We start from the raw sequence: 16,711 nt of genomic DNA on the forward strand, positions 1-16,711 counted from the left end.
GGGCAGCTCAACTTGCAGCAGAAACAACCAAGATGCTTCAAAGCATGTCCAAAGGAATGATCATGGCTCTTTCTTCCAGGGAAGTGAAGGGGCTTTACGAAGAGAGGGCGTGGTGGTTGGCTGTAGGATGTGCACAGATACCAAGTTTTGCAGAGGCTCTTTCTTTTCCATTGTAATGATACTTCTGTTGCTGACTTGCATCAGCTCATTCACAATTCATTGCATACTGCAACTCAAACTATGTAACAAGGCACTGTAGCATTCTCTTGCAGCGATGGCCTGGTAACTGCAATTCTTCAATAAAATCTTGTTCCTCTGTCGAATGTTTTTACAACAATAACCAGAAACTGTGGCTAATTTCTCCTGTGATACATACAGTGCCTTCTGTGGGATTTGAACCCAAGACCCCTCCGTTATGATACTGCAACCTAACCATCTAGCTATCTCATTTGACCGTGATACAAACAGTTTTTATGTAACAAAAAAGGTCATCTCCATAATAATGAGAGAGAGAGAGAGTGCCGAAAGCTGAGAAATTTTGTCACTGCAAATTTACATTTACAATACAATTGATACAGCAACCTTCAGACCATATGGGCATGGTCCTAGACATCTCAGAAAGAACTCTATACACAAGAAGAAATATAGTTTTTTTTATCAAATGTGGAATAATTCAATGAGCAGTCTTGCACTAGGTGCACCGTTACCCGTGAAGTTAAACAATTGAGCACCTCAGGAAGACTTGAGCTGAGATGCTCGGAAATACCGGAAGTAAGCCCTGGATATCACGAACCATGTTTGCTTCCTGCAAAATCCACAACGGAAATGGTATATCAAAGGATTTGTTTTTTAACCCAAAAAAAAAGCAATGCAGAAGATGGAAAGAAATAAAAGTAACAAAGGTCATGTGAGACTGAATGGAAGGCCTCTTGAAAATGACGTCTATATGCCAATATGACACTGTTAAAATGTATACACAAAAGCATTATTGTAAGTATAAATATATATACTTATATACATAGAGATACGTATACATATATTATATGTATACGTATCTCTATATATAAGTATATATATTTATACATTTTTCTCTTTTTACCCGATAAGGGTATTTTTGTCTTTCCACATTTTGCGCATATCCCATTTGGAATATGCTGTACTTTTTTTCCCTTTTCTTTTTATTTTTTGTAATTCTTTTTTTCTTTTATTTTTGCCTTTTTGCACATTCAAAAAGGGGCATTGGGGGTCTCCCCAATAGAGTCGTTGGGGAGCCCCCAACGGTCACAATTGTGACCGTTGGGAGCTCCCCAACGACTCCTTTGGGGAGCCCCCTCTTGCCCTCTTCTTTCTTGTATAAATAGGGGTGTTCCCCCTTGTTGTAGGATAAGCTTGAGAGTCTCAAGCATTTGCTTTTATATATTGAAATACATGCATTATTGCATGTTTATTATTTATACACTTTTTGTGTATTTTGTTCAAGTGTTGTGAGAGTGCTTTCGTGCACTTCTTTTATAAGGTTTTTATGCTTGTTTATGTATTGTCTCTTCGTAGACAATTTCACATGGTATCAGAGCTCGGTTGGTGATTGGAGATCGTGAGATCCGCCTTTGTTCGAGTGCCTCGAAAACCGTGCCTTCGGATTTTTTTGAGATTGAAGTGGTGGATCTTGCTTCTCAAATATTTTAGAAGGATCTTGTGCTAAGAAGAAGTTGAAACATCGTATTGGTACGTCTTTTTTCTTCTTCTCTCTACGTCTTAATGGGTGAGAAAGAGTCTCACTTTGCCCTTGGCTTCAAGTTGAATGGGTCCAACTATCATATTTGGGCCGGGAATATGGAGGCCCACATAAAAGGAAAAGGATTGTGGGGTTATGTGCAAGGAACAATTCCGGAACCGGAACCCAAGATAACCATAATGGACGGAAGTGAAATCAAGATTCTTGAGGGAGAGGAAAGGATCAAAGCTCTTGAAGAATACTCAAAGAAACACGACGAATGGGAAATGAAGAATTTCAAGATTCTTTCTTGGTTCTTCGCATCCGTCGAAACGAAGATTAATGCCAACATTATCAAATTCAAAAAAGGCATCGGAAGCTTGGCATTATCTCGAGAAGATGTATACATCAAGAGACCTATCTCATAAGTATTACCTTCAAAAGAAGGCCCTCTCCCTTACTCAAGGTGAAATGTTTATTAGGGAATATTTTGCCGATCTTTCCTCTATTTGGGATGAGCTCTCTATGCTTGAACCAAAATGGAGTGGAGAGGCAATTGAACTCCGCCACAAGCAACTTGAAGAAGATCGTTTCTTCAATTTTTTGAATGGGTTGAGACCGGAATTTGAGCAAATAAGGTCATCACTTCTATCCTCATTTACTCCTCCCTCTCTTGAAGATGTTCTCACCAAATTAAGTGGTGAGGAGACTCGTATGAATTTATGTAAACAAGGACCAAGTGTTCTTATGGTTCCTTGTAATTATGAAGAAAATAATGAGGTTAATGTCGTATCAAGACCCGAAAATAATGTAAAGACCTATCGTCCTCCTCACTTTAAATTCCAAAATCAAGGAGGAGATGGTGGACAAAGAGGGAAGCGGGACTATAGCAAGACTATATGTCACTTTTGTAAAGAACCGGGGCATATCAAGCCGGTATGTCCCAAATGGAAGAAGCTCCTTGCTATGGCCACAACCGGCGCACCACAAAAGGAAGAGGCATCATCAAGTGGGTCACTCTCGTTGAACCAAATAATGGAAGCCCTTCAACCTCTTCTCAAGGGAGCTACATCTGGTGCCACCGTGTCTACTTCTTCCATTTCAGGTAAAGTCCCTTGGCTTTTGGACTCAGGTGCATCCTTTCATATGTCCCCAAACATGTTTTCACTTTCCGATTATTCAAAAAATGCTTCTCCATCCTTTGTTTCCACTGCGGATGGAACTTCTCTTGAAATTAAAGGAATAGGTAATTTTGAAACTCAAGATTTTTTTATTCCAAAAATTAGATTTATACCTAAACTTAATTTAAATCTTCTTTCTGTTTCTCAACTCTCGGATCATGGTTGTGATATTAAATTTTCATGTGATAAATGTTTAATACAGGATCGCCTGTCCGGGAAATTGATTGGGGAAGGCTTTAGAAAAGGCGATTTATACTACATGGAATCTCTTCGAGTTCCAAAATCTTTTTGTAATGTTGCCCGAAACAAAGATATTAACATGTGGCACAAAAGACTTGGTCATCCTAATATCACCAAGTTGTCTTACTTACATTTTGCAAAAGACCTATGTAAAAGTTCCTTTTCTTGTAATGACTGTATTCTCGGAAAAATGAAAAGTTTACCTTTTGAGCAAAGAACTATGTTCTCATCAAAACCCTTTGAAATTGTTCATTCCGATGTTTGGGGACCGGCACCTGTTGTCTCAAAAGGAGGTTTTTCTTATTATGTTATTTTTGTGGATGATTTCTCTAGATATTCATGGATCTTTTTTCTTAAATTCAAACATGAAGTCTTTTCATGCTTTAGAACTTTCCATTCGATGATCAAGAATCAATTTAATAGTAACATAAAGATTTTTAGAAGTGGAGGAGAATATCTCTCCAACCAATTTAAAATATATCTTGAAGATCAAGGAATCATTCACCAAAGATCTTGTCCTAAAACCCCCCAACAGAATGGGTTGGCCGAAAGAAAACATAGACATATTATTGAGACCACTAGAACCCTTTTTATTTCCCAGAACATACCAAAAAATTTTTGGGCTGAAGCTGCTCTTGCTTCTGTTTATCTGATAAATCGTTTGCCTTCTAGATTATTAGGAAAAATATCCCCTTTTGAGATTTTATATAAACTTGAACCAGATTATAATAGGTTACGAGTCTTCGGGTGTAAGTGTTTCATACTTACGGATAAGAATGACAAACTCTCTCCCAAGGCTATCCCCTGCGCTTTTCTTGGCTATTCTGAAACTCAAAAGGGATTTCGGTGTTATGATCTTCGAGAAGATAAGTTATATGTCTCTAGAAATGTAACTTTTTTGGAAAATGAAAGTGGATTTGAAAAAAATGTTTCGCAACAAGAAAATTTTGATTATTCCTTCCTTTTTGACTTATTGTCTAGTAATGATGATATATCTAGTGATGATGATGTATCATCAAACCATGATGAGGACATTGAGGGTAATGTCGAAGAGCATAACCAACAAGAAGGCAGGATTTCAAGTGATCCAATAACATACTCACGTAGAAACCAAGACACCTTTAGAAGTGCTATTGATCAATATAGTGAACTTTTTCCTGTTCTCGATCACCGTAGATCTGAGAGGAATAGGAGACCTCCAACTCGTTTTGTCTCCTTTGATTCCTTTTCACCCCGATATAGGGCTTGTCTTAGTGCCATTCATTCTTATTTTGAACCTAGAAATTTTGAAGAAGCTAAAAAATGTATAGAATGGCAAGAAGCTATGCAAAATGAACTTAATGCTCTTAAAAGGGATGAAACTTGGGATTTCGAAACTCTACCCATAGGAAAGAAAACTATAGGTTGTCGATGGGTTTTTAAGGTTAAAACTAAGAGTGACGGATCCCTTGAAAGGTATAAAGCTCGCTTAGTTGCAAAAGGATATGAGCAAGAGTATGGAATTGATTATGAAGAAACTTTTGCTCCTGTAGCCCGAATGGTTACAGTTATGTGTCTTATCACTATTGCATCTATTAAAAATTGAATATTTTTCAAATGGATGTAAAAAATGCTTTTTTAAATGGTGATCTTAACGAAGAAGTGTATATGGATGCTCCACCAGGCATGGAGATCCCTAAAGATAAAGTTCTTCATCTTCGAAAGGCCCTTTATGGTTTGAAACAGGCCCCCAAAGCTTGGTATGACAGATTTACCAGTGTAATGCTGGAAAATGGTTTCTCCTCCTGTTATACTAACACTGCTCTATTTACTAGAAAATCTAAGGCAGGGATTGTAATATTGTTACTATATGTTGATAACATGTTAATTACAGGTGATGATGTTCAAGGAGTCAAGGGTATTAAGTCCGTCTTGACTTCAAAATTTGAGATGTCAGACTTGGGTTTTCTGACATATTTTCTTGGAATTGAGGTTGCTTATTCGCAACGTGGTTATTTTCTATCTCAGTCTAAGCTTGCTTGTGAGATTATTGACAGATCAGGGATTTCTGATGACAAAGTATGCGAAACTCCTGAAGTTGTGGGAGCAAAAATGAAGATTGACGACGGTGTTCCTCTAACGGATCCTACTCCTTACAGGCAGTTGGTAGGTTCTTTAATGTATCTTAGCATTACTCGACCCGATTTGTCACATGCTATACACATCGCCAGCCAATTTCAGCATGCTCCTACAACCGTTCATATGAGTGCTGTGCTTCGCATCATCAGATATTTAAAGGGAACGGTGAATAAGGGAGTATTCCTATCTTCTTCTTCTGAATTAAAATTGCTTGCTTATACTGACTCAGATTGGGGAGGTGACCCTAGTAACCGTCACTCCACCACTGGTTTTTGTATTTTCTTAGGAGAATCGTTGATCTCGTGGTGATGTAAGAAGCAACAGAAGGTATCCTTATCATCCACTGAAGCCGAATACAGAGCCATGGCATCCACTACCATGGAAATTGTATGGATTCGACGCCTCTTGGAAGATATGGGAGTGCATATCAGAGAACCAACTAAGTTGTGCTGCGACAATAAAAGTGCAATCTATATTGCCAAAAACCACACCTTTCATGAGCGAACAAAGCATATTGAGATGGACTGCCATTATGTCAGGGAAGAATACTTGAAGAAGGTCATTGATTTACCATACGTGACGTCTGAATATCAACTTGCGGACTTCTTCACAAAAGCTCTTTGTTCGCCTAGATTTCATTTCCTCCTTGACAAACTTGCGGTTATCACACCGTAAGTTTGAGGGGGGGTGTTAAAATGTATACACAAAAGCATTATTGTAAGTATAAATATATATACTTATATACATAGAGATACGTATACATATATTATATGTATACGTATCTCTATACATAAGTATATATATTTATACATTTTTCTCTTTTTACCCGATAAGGGTATTTTTGTCTTTCCACATTTTGCGCATATCCCATTTGGAATATGTTGTACTTTTTTTCCCTTTTCTTTTTATTTTTTGTAATTCTTTTTTTCTTTTATTTTTGCCTTTTTGCACATTCAAAAAGGGGCATTGGGGGTCTCCCCAATAGAGTCGTTGGGGAGCCCCCAACGGTCACAATTGTGACCGTTGGGAGCTCCCCAACGACTCCTTTGGGGAGCCCCCTCTTGCCCTCTTCTTTCTTGTATAAATAGGGGTGTTCCCCCTTGTTGTAGGATAAGCTTGAGAGTCTCAAGCATTTGCTTTTATATATTGAAATACATGCATTATTGCATGTTTATTATTTATACACTTTTTGTGTATTTTGTTCAAGTGTTGTGAGAGTGCTTTCGTGCACTTCTTTTATAAGGTTTTTATGCTTGTTTATGTATTGTCTCTTCGTAGACAATTTCACAGACACCACCCAACTGTACACGCACGCACACACATACCAAGAAAAAAACTTGTCAACATACTCTTTGGAAAAAAAAAAACAGATTGCGACACAGTATCTCAACACTACTGGAAACCGTAAGGGTGGTTATTTGTACAAACATAATGTTCTCAGTCTCCAAGAGAAAGGAAGCTTCAGGGCCCCATTTAGGCATCCTCTAGATATATGGGGATAAACCTTGTAAAAAATTGATGTGGAAAGAGTGAATTGAATAAATCTCTAAAAGACAAAAATTACTACCAGTCTTTAGATATAAGCAGTCTCCAAATTATCTGGCCCAATTTTGCTGACCCTGGAATCCCACTAGCTAGCAACTCAACGACCATTTGTACATTGTTTAATACGCCAGCCATTTTCAAGGCGATATTGTGATATTAAGATGATTCAATATTATTATTGTAGCTTTTGATTAGAAAAGTTCAAGCATCAAGAGTGTGATTTGTGATTTTCCTTCAAGCTCTTACTTTATATGTGACATGGTCAATATGAACCTATTGTAAATCCTAGGTTTAGGAAACGAGAGGTTTTATGAAAAAGAATTAGATCTTCCTCTGATATCCTTAACTTTACATGATAAGTCTTAGTTGTCAAAAGTTGTGCCTAGGCTGGCTAGGCATAGGGCCACCGCCTAGGCTTATGGGTCTAAGCAGTAGGGTCCTGTTTTTTTTACCTAGTCAGTGCCTAGGCTGTCCATGCCTAAACCGCAGGAACATAGTTGTTACTTTTTTGTCTCTTTTTTTTCTTTTTCTTCTTCTTTCTCCTGCCCCAAAAGCTTTCTTTTTTTTATTCTCTTGTTTTCTTTTTCTTTTTCTTTTTCTTTTTTACCTTTTTTTTTTCCTTTCTCCTCCTTTCACCCCTCCGCTTAGTTGTCAAAGGCGGAGCCTAGGCAGCTTAGTCGATGTCTCTCGGTCTGATGCACACACACACACACACACACACACACACACACATATATATATATATATATATATATATATATATATATATATATATATATATATATATGTGTGTGTGTGTGTGTGTGTGTGTTTTGTAAATTATATAATTATATATATTAACATATTATAAGCATATATTATAAATTTATAATATTTTGTGTTTATATTATATATATACATATCGGTGTACTTAATTCATATATAATCTATAAGAGTATGAGTTATCTATTTGACTGTTTTTATGTAATATAATTGTTTCACAGTGTTCGACAACATATTATTTGTCTATTACTTATTGTTGATTGATTTTATGTTGTATACATGTTTGTTATTAATTTTAGTAGTTTGTTTAAATATTTTGTATGTTTTTTAATATTTTTTTATTTGGGGTACCGCCTAGGCCCCGCCAAGTCTTTTTAGGGGCTCATCGCCTATGCTCTGCCTAGCGCCTTTGACAACTAAGTGATAAGTTAATGTAAAGTGCAAATGAGGAGGGATACAGGTAAAAGGATTTATTGCTTTTGTCGGGATATGGTTCTGATATAAGTTTTTGGATTGAAACATAGGAAAACTGTGGAAAAAAAAAGAAATATTCAAAATATACCACATGTGCTTGAACATCAAGAAATCTTTCATCTAGTTTTTATAGGATTAGTAGGAATAGAATATCTGACTCAACATTTTTTCCTTGTGAATCTAAATTTTTGCAAAAAATGATTTTGGCAATTTCCAAGGCATCCATCTAATTTAAAGCAATCTTGTATTTAGCTTACCCTTTTTTGGATGACATTCATGTGTGAAAAGGGCTTTATAACTTGTTTCTTTCCTACTATTCCATATTAATGAATATTTGACACACTGGTTTTAGATGTGTATGCAAACATGATGCCTTTAATAAGTATATTGCGATGTAGGTATTCACATGTTATTAACTAAATTTCTTTATATCTTTGAAACTCTTTGATTTTGCTTTGGATTTAGTAAAGGCATCCTGAATTGGATTCAATGTGGGAAATGTTATAATGAGTGAAGTACAAGAAGTGCATGCTAGCCAGGCTGAAAAAATGCAATAGAGTACACCCCAAGTAGACTATTTATTTGACTGCATGTTAGATCAGTCTAGAATAGCTGCAATGAAATGTTTCGGGGTTTGAAATCCAGAGCAAAGAAGGTGCTGGAAAGTCAAATGAAGGAGAAGTTTGAGGTTAAATTCACATTGAAAAAAATCAAGAACAAATTGAAGCGTGGAAGGCTCAACTTAACAGTAATGAATCAAATATTGAACACTTATGGGTTTGGATGGGACTCAAAAATGAAGATGCATGTGGCCGATAGTGAAATATTGATTGAATGTGTGAGAAAAAACCCAACATGGAAGAATTATCAAAAGCCTGAAAAATGTAGATATTATGAACATGTTGGGGAGATTTATGGGGAATCAACTGCTACATGCAACTATAAGACCATCCAATCAGAACAACCACCACCACCACCTCCCATCGAACAGGTTGTAGAGGAAATAAATTCATCATCACAAGCTTGAGGTGATGAGACACCCATGAGTAGTCCACCACCTAGCATGTCATCAACCTCCATGAAGCAATCAAGTCAAGCAAAAAGCAAAATTCGCAGTGATGATCAAATCGTGGACATGCTACGCAGCTTTTCTATGTATGTGCAAACCATCAACGATGAATCCCTCCACAAACTAGCATCGAAATATAATGTTGTATTAAAAGAAATGTTGAATAATGGTCAAATTACTGGTCTCATGCGCATGAAGGCATTAGACATACTGGTAGCCCTTGGGAACGCATCTATGTTCCTAAGCTTAAATCTAGATTCGAAGGTCGATTGGTTGGACTATAAATTGTCTTCCAATGTTTAGGTATGCATTTGCACAAGTCATCACTTAAAATCATTCTTCTTGATTGTGTTTGATTCATGTTTATGTTGATTGCTTAATGTTATCATTGTGTTAAAATGTTTAATATTGCTATAGGCATGTTATGACCATGTTGATGTAGATTGTGTATGTTAATGTTGATGTAATTATTATCAGCTCTACTGATTTTAAGTTGGCAAATCCTCTGGTGATAACTAAGAGTGCAACATTAAGCTACAAGGAATGTGAATATGCACTTCATAACTAATAGCACCCATACATGGTGATCAAAATTACCTTACAATTACCAATGACAATCATATAGAACCACCATTACAGATTCATCAATTGGTTTTTACTCATTACTTGAGTGCCCTATTGTCATGCCGGATCATTGGATGCCATCTTTGTTGGAGGAGTGTGAAGCATGATTTCTACTTTGATATAAATCTTTAATTTTCGTGGATCTAACTTTGTTGGAGGAAATGCACTTTTTTTTATCTTAACCCACTTCTTAGGGTAAAAAACAGTGGAAATGCACTTCTAATAGCCTCTAGACAAATGGAGAACCGACCCTCAAAAAGTATTTAAAACTCAAAATAAAAAAGTAACTTTCAGCCTATTTAAAGTGCATCGAAGGTGTATCGTACTATATGCCATGTATTATATGATACAACATGATATAGAGGTGTATCGTACGATACACCCGATATGAGTATGATACACACTCGTATCGCGATACGAGTGTGTATCGTATCGCAAAACCCAAAAGTAACAATACTTACAACACTGCTTGCGATTGCTAGAGGCACACTTTATGGCATGAAGACACAAATCACCAAGGCTGAGGTAAACGCTATGGTTGATGCTAATTTGTCATATTTATGGCATAGGCAGTTGGGACATATGAGCGAGAAGGGGATGGATTTGTTTGTGAAGAAAAATCTCCTTCTTGGGTTGAAAACTTGAAAGGAATGCATTTGAATTCATTTAATCATTGTCTAGTTGGTAAGCAATATAGGGTTTCTTTTTATAAGAATCGCCCTAAAAAAGTCACTGATATTTTAGACCTTGTTTATTTTGATGTATGTGGTCCCATTAATGTGAAATCCAAGGGTGGTGCTTCTTATTTTGTTACTTTCATATATGATGCATGTAGGAAAGTAAGTGTGGGATATGTTATGAAAAGTAAGAGTGAAGTTAGCAGTATTGTCAAAGTTTTTCATGTTGTAGTTGAGTGTGAAACAAGAAAGTGTTTGAAACAGTTGCGTACAGACAATGGTGGTGAATACAAGGCTTGGTCATTGAAAAAGTATTGCATGAAACATAGGATCCGACATGAGAAGACTACTCCCTACACTCCACAACATATTGGAGTTACAAAGAGGATGAACAAGACAATTGTCGAGAGAATAAGGAGTATGCTCTCCAGTTCCAAGTTGTTATAGTATTTTTGGGGTGAAGCCATGCGAACAACAATGTACTTGATTAACTGGTCTCTTTTTGTGCCTTTAGAGGGAGATATTCCTCAGAGGGTTTGGTCGGGAAAGGATGTGTCTTACGATCATCTTCGTGTTTTTGGCTGCAAGGCATTCATGAATGTACTTAAAGATTTGAGATCTAAACTAGATGATAAAGTAGTGCCACATGTGCTTATTGGCTATGCAAATAAGGAGTTTGGATGCAAGCTTTGGGATCCCAAGATAGACACCATGCACAGGAGTTATAATGTGCTGTTTAGAGAGGATAAGACAATTGAAGACTTTGAAAAGTCTGAAAAGCCTAAAAAAATTGCAGGTGATATCTCTATGCCTCCAGCAGAGCAACACCCAGTGCAACAAAGTGCACAAGAAGAAGTTGAAGAAGATGTTGAGGAAGGGATTGGACAAGAGGAACAACTCGATGACATTCCCATGGATGATCAGGTTGATCATGTATATGAGTTGGAGGGGGAGCGTACACATCATGTGGATCCATCCGAGGGCGAGGATCAATATGGGAGAGGTAAAAGAGGTTGTATTCCTTCTACTAGATATCTTTCTCATGAATATATTATGTTTACTGATAGTGGTGAACCAAAAAGTTTTGCAAAAGTGCAGGTTGGCACTCATAAGAATGAGTAGATGCTGGTTATGCAAAAAGAGATGAATTTTTTACATAAGAATCATACCCATGACTTGGTGGAGTTACCAAAATGTAAAAAGATATTGCAAAACAGGTGGATTTACAAGTTGAAGAGTGAAGGCCAAGGGCAAGTGAGGTACAAAGCCATATTAGTGGTGAAAGGCTACACATTGAAAAAATGAATTGATTTTGATGAGATCTTTTTTCTTGTTGTTAAGATGTAAGCAATTTGGGTGATATTGCGCTTGGTTGCAAGTCTTGATTTAGAGTTAGAGTAGCTAGATGTCAAGACAACGTTCCTTCATGGTGATTTGGAGGACAAAATCTACATGGCTCAACAAGAAGATTTTAAAACTACATGGAAGGAACACTTGGTTTGCAGACTGAAGAAAAGTTTGTATAGGTTGAAATAGGCCCCGCGATAGTGGAACAAAAAGTTTGATTCATTTATGATGGGTTATGGGTACCAAAGATCAACAACAGATTATTCTTCTTCTATTATATGTAGATATGTAGATGATATATTGATTATTGGGCAGAATATCAACATGATTGACAGTCTAAAAGAAGACATGAGAAAGTTCTTTGAAAAGAAGAACATGGAGACAAAATAACAAATATTGGGCATGAGAATCACTCGTGACAAGGACAAGAAGCACTTCAAGCTAAGCAGTGAGCAGTGTTCATCTAGTATAGATGAGCAAAATAGCATGAAGCAAGTACTATAGATTTCCGCAGTAGGAAGCCTAATGTATGTTATGGTATGCACACACCCATATTTGGCTTATGCAGTTGGTGTGGTTAGCAGGTATTTGTCTAATCCAGGTAGAGAGCATTGGGCTGCAGTGAAGTGGATCCTTAGGTGTATCAGGGTTACTTCAAATTATTGCTTGTGTTTTGGAGACTCCAAGTCAGAGATAGTGGGATATAGAGACGCAGATATGGCAAGAGATATGGATTGTAGGAAGTTTGTTTCCGGTTATGTTTTTACTTTGGCAAGGGGAGTTGTGTCATGGCAGTCTAGATTGAAAAAGTGTGTTGCATTGTCCACAATGGAGGTTGACATTGTGGTGACTGAAGCATGCAAAGAGATGTTGTGGAGGAAGAAGTTTTTCCGGGACATGTCTCAAAAAAAACCTATGTGATGCATAGTGATAGCCAGTGTTATACACTTGGCGATGTTGGATATCATTGGATACAAGATGTTCTAGAGAAGTTGTTGCAGTTGGAAAAGATTCATACTGAGAAGAATCCTTAAGATATGATCACTAAAGCCCTACCAAAGAAGAAGCCCGACAGGTGCTAAGAGCTTGGTGGGGATGACTGGTACTTGAGCAGTTTGGTTTTGGGCATGATCCACTAGCATGGCGGAGTCCCTCTCGTGTGGCCAGAGGGGGAGATTGTTGGGTAAGCTGGCCCCACAAGGAGCCTTGACCCAATAGGAAAGAGGTGGGGAGGAAGTCCCCTCTCACCTCACGTCCTCCTACTTTCCCTATTGTGAAGGGAAAGAAAGAGAGAACGTGGGGCTCTCTTGGGGTTATGTGCATTGACAAAAAGAAAGAGAAAGAAAGAAAAAAGTGAGAGAACGTAGAGACGAAGAAAAGAGAAGAGAGGGAAGAAGAAGGGAGAAGGGCAGTCATGTCTCCGGGCCTCCTTGGTACTTTTTTTTGTGGTTTTTAATCTTGGTTTCGATTCTTGACCGAGATAAGTATGTTTCTCATGTTGCTCTCTAAGAAAAAGTCGATGTACTTGTTGATTGGTTGATTACATAGTGGGTCGGATTTACCCCGTGGTTTTTCCTTCGTCTTGAGGGGTTTTTCAGGTAAATCTTGGTGTGTCGTTTTCTTTTGTGACTCTTGCTATGGTTTTATTTGGTTGCCTCTATATCGTTTGGTGTTTTGTGTAATCTTCGGATTTGTTCATATGAACGGATAGCGTGGCCTACGACATCAGAAGCCTTAAAACGTAAAGAAACAAAACACACACACACACACATATCCAACACTTCTTACAACATTCCAACAAAATCCCAAAACCAAAGACCACCATAATCCATCCAAACAAAAAGAACCTAAACCTTCAATACTCGCAAGAAATATACAGGAACCAATTAAAGAAGCAACAGAAACTAAAAGAAAAACCCAACCTCTACGAGAAGAATCTCAACATCATCGGCAGAGAATTGCGGGTCGAGGAGTTCAGACCCCCTATCATCAACGTCGCCAACTGCTCGTTTCTTCTCCGTCAGAGAGCCCGAACCCGATTAATTTCTTCCAAAACATCCCCCATTCCCCAACTTCGGTTCTGGTTCCTGCGAGCAGAGCGTGGAAGGGAGAGCGACGGGATCAAAAGGAAGGTGGCAATGTGGCATTTTTGTGATTTTTCGCTGGATATACGAACCAACGGAGTAGGGATGGCAGTGGACCGGGGCGGGGGCGGGGGACAAGGTCTCAGCCCCCCGCCCCGTCTCAAAATCCAAACCTCCATCCCCGCACGGTGATGGATTTTAACCTCCCCCACCCCCTCCCTCCATCCTCGTTTCATGTCCTTCATCCACGGTCCAAACGGGGCGAGTCGGCCCCATTGCCCCCCGGTCCACTGCCATCCCTACAACGGAGGGATGGGATGAGGAAACAGGTGGAACGACAGATTTCTCCTGAGGTTATCCAAGAATAACATATATGTCCCTACTCACGTTTTGAGTCCGCTGGTGTGTGTGTGTGTGGCATAGACTGTCAAGTCCAATAGATTTAGTAATGTTTAGAGTGGTAAGGGTCCGCTAAAACCCAGTTTACCTATAAAAAAAAGGAAGATTCAGCTTTCCAAAACTAAGTTTTCATAATGAAAATTTGAGGATATCAAGAGCAAATCTTAGCCTTCCAATTAGGCCAAGATTTATCTATTTTTCGGATCAAAATTCTTGAATTGCACGTATCTCCATGAATATTTATCTTTGGATCGGATCCGTGCCATTTAAACACTTCTTATGAGACCCAGCTGATCGCCTGAAAATTGACAGTCAAAAATTTGGCCAGGCTCTTGAGTCTCACTTTCTTGCATCACTCTCATCAAGACTGAACTCGACCAACTTAAACCACGCATGCGGGCACTGATTTTTTGTGGGGTCGTTCAGGCATTTACGGAGATAGTAGGGGCATTTAGGTTACTTGATTTTTTAAGGGCCTACCGAGGGTACTGGATGTATCCTCTGTGAGCTACGATTCTTACACGTAGCTTGTCTGGACAACCCCAACACAACTTCTACCGTCGAGATTCTACTGCACCGTGAGCAGCGAATGAAATTTATGCACCCCCACGCTTCATTCCACGGCCACTAGGGGCTCTCAATGAGTCGGATCATGTCCGATATTTGACCCGGTCATGAACCTGAATATACCACCCCGAAATTTGTTCAGTTGACCCAATTGAGATCCGAATAATACGTGGGTTGCCGGGTCCAGCTTGAGCTATGGAATTTTGGTTAAAAACCTATAAATTTTAAATGCTCAAAGTTATACGGATGAGGTTTGAGCCTTCATTTTTTTACAACCCTACATAACCCCAACCCTATCCAAACCTGACTGCGTGTTATCGGGATGGATTCTCGTGCACTAGAATAGATCAGATATCCAACACACTGAACCCATGCCCGTAGTCACACATCTTGTTCTTGGGAAGATCTCGTAATATTTTCAAAACTTTGGTTTTTCTAATAAAATCCTGGAAAATATCAGCACGTATACTTAGATCTAATCTCCAAAAGTGAAAACTAATTTTATGCAAAGAGACCTAGGTTTTTTACACCAGAGCTCAAGTGAGATAATTTTTCTCAATTATCCTTAAAAAAAAAATAAAGGCATGGAAGTTTGATGGAGAAGAAAATTAGAAAAGATTTAAATGATGACTTGAAAAAGTTTGGTCTTCTCTTTGACATCTGTCGGTGTCGTCCACACGGTTTTCAAGGACCAACAAACAGCACACATCTGTCTTTTTGGGAGTGCAAGTGGGCTGGGCTGTCCCTGATGGGTCCTGCCATTCAAATAAAGACGGCCCAACTACACCTATCCCCATTTTAACCAGAATGGGCTCATCAAAGAGGAAAGACAGAACTCCCAATTGTTGGCTTAAGAATTCCTGTAGATGATAACAGTTTTATAAGATATGCCTGGCTAGCATCAGAAAACAAAGGCCAGGCAATTGTCAAGACGGGCATGATAGTCACCTGAAGTATCATTCAACATGGCTCACCTGCCGGAATTCCATCAGATTTTAACTTTCACATACAGATTCTAACGTGCAGTCCCACACCCACAAGGGATCCCCTCATGGTGACTTGTTAGTATCACCGAGTTGACAAGATGTCACAAGTTCAAAATCCATGGATGGTGTCCCTTGCTGCAAAGGTTAAAGCTGGGTGTATGTCCCTGAGGTCAGATGGAAGTTGGAACCTTGAGGGTTTTACCAACTGGAGGCCTGCCAATGTGCAATCTATGATTGGGCTTTCCATAACTTCACATGTCATGGCCATGGCCATATACAGGCAACCATAGGGACCCGGACTATTACACTATTAGTGAAGCATGTCTCTCCATTTTAGAAACCCCCTCCATAACTTCTTGTTTGAATTATTCATGCAACCACTATTACCATGTTGATTAACATTAAGTTAATGAGGGTTATAGCCTCCCACTTGTCCACTATTTCATATTCTCACATTAATCAGAAATAATGCGTCCACTTTTGTGTGCCTTTTGGGGTTGTAATTGTGAGACCCTATGGCCAAACATTTAGACCTTACATACCTTAATCCAACAGAACTTGTACATCAGATCAGATAACAATTTCTAATCTGCAGCATTTAAGTCAGAGAGAGAGGGAATATATGGCAATTCAGTATAACTGATTCAAATCACAGCTCAAATGTAATCTACAAAGTTTCACTTGGTCCAGACAATTGCTCTGTATACCTTTAAATGGATCAACCTTCTACTTCACATTATCCTAATCTTCATTTAAGATAAACCATTTTGGTTGCTTGCTTGCTTCTTATTTCTTCGACTCCAAAACCTGCAATAAACTTACCTGCTTCTACTATAAATGACTTTTTATGCAGCAATAACAAACCAGGAGAAAGAAGCAAATACTCACCCTTATTTTTACTATTAACCAGATGACCAGAATATG

The 16,711-nt window shown here is 38.4% G+C and overlaps 1 long non-coding RNA gene across 1 annotated transcript; it reads right to left on the reverse strand.

The window, feature by feature from the left end:
* Positions 1-522: 522 nt before the first annotated feature.
* Positions 523-13,825, reverse strand: LOC149813753 (uncharacterized). Its single transcript, XR_016428336.1, has 2 exons — positions 13,674-13,825; positions 523-805 (listed from the first exon to the last, which is right to left on the reverse strand). It is a non-coding gene; the product is annotated as an uncharacterized LOC149813753 (long non-coding RNA).
* Between the last annotated feature and the right edge of the window lie 2,886 nt (positions 13,826-16,711).

The sequence above is a fragment of the Nuphar pumila genome, chromosome 16, assembly GCF_984573655.1.
Source record: "Nuphar pumila chromosome 16, dmNupPumi1.hap1.1, whole genome shotgun sequence".
In the NCBI taxonomy this organism is placed as follows: domain Eukaryota; kingdom Viridiplantae; phylum Streptophyta; class Magnoliopsida; order Nymphaeales; family Nymphaeaceae; genus Nuphar; species Nuphar pumila.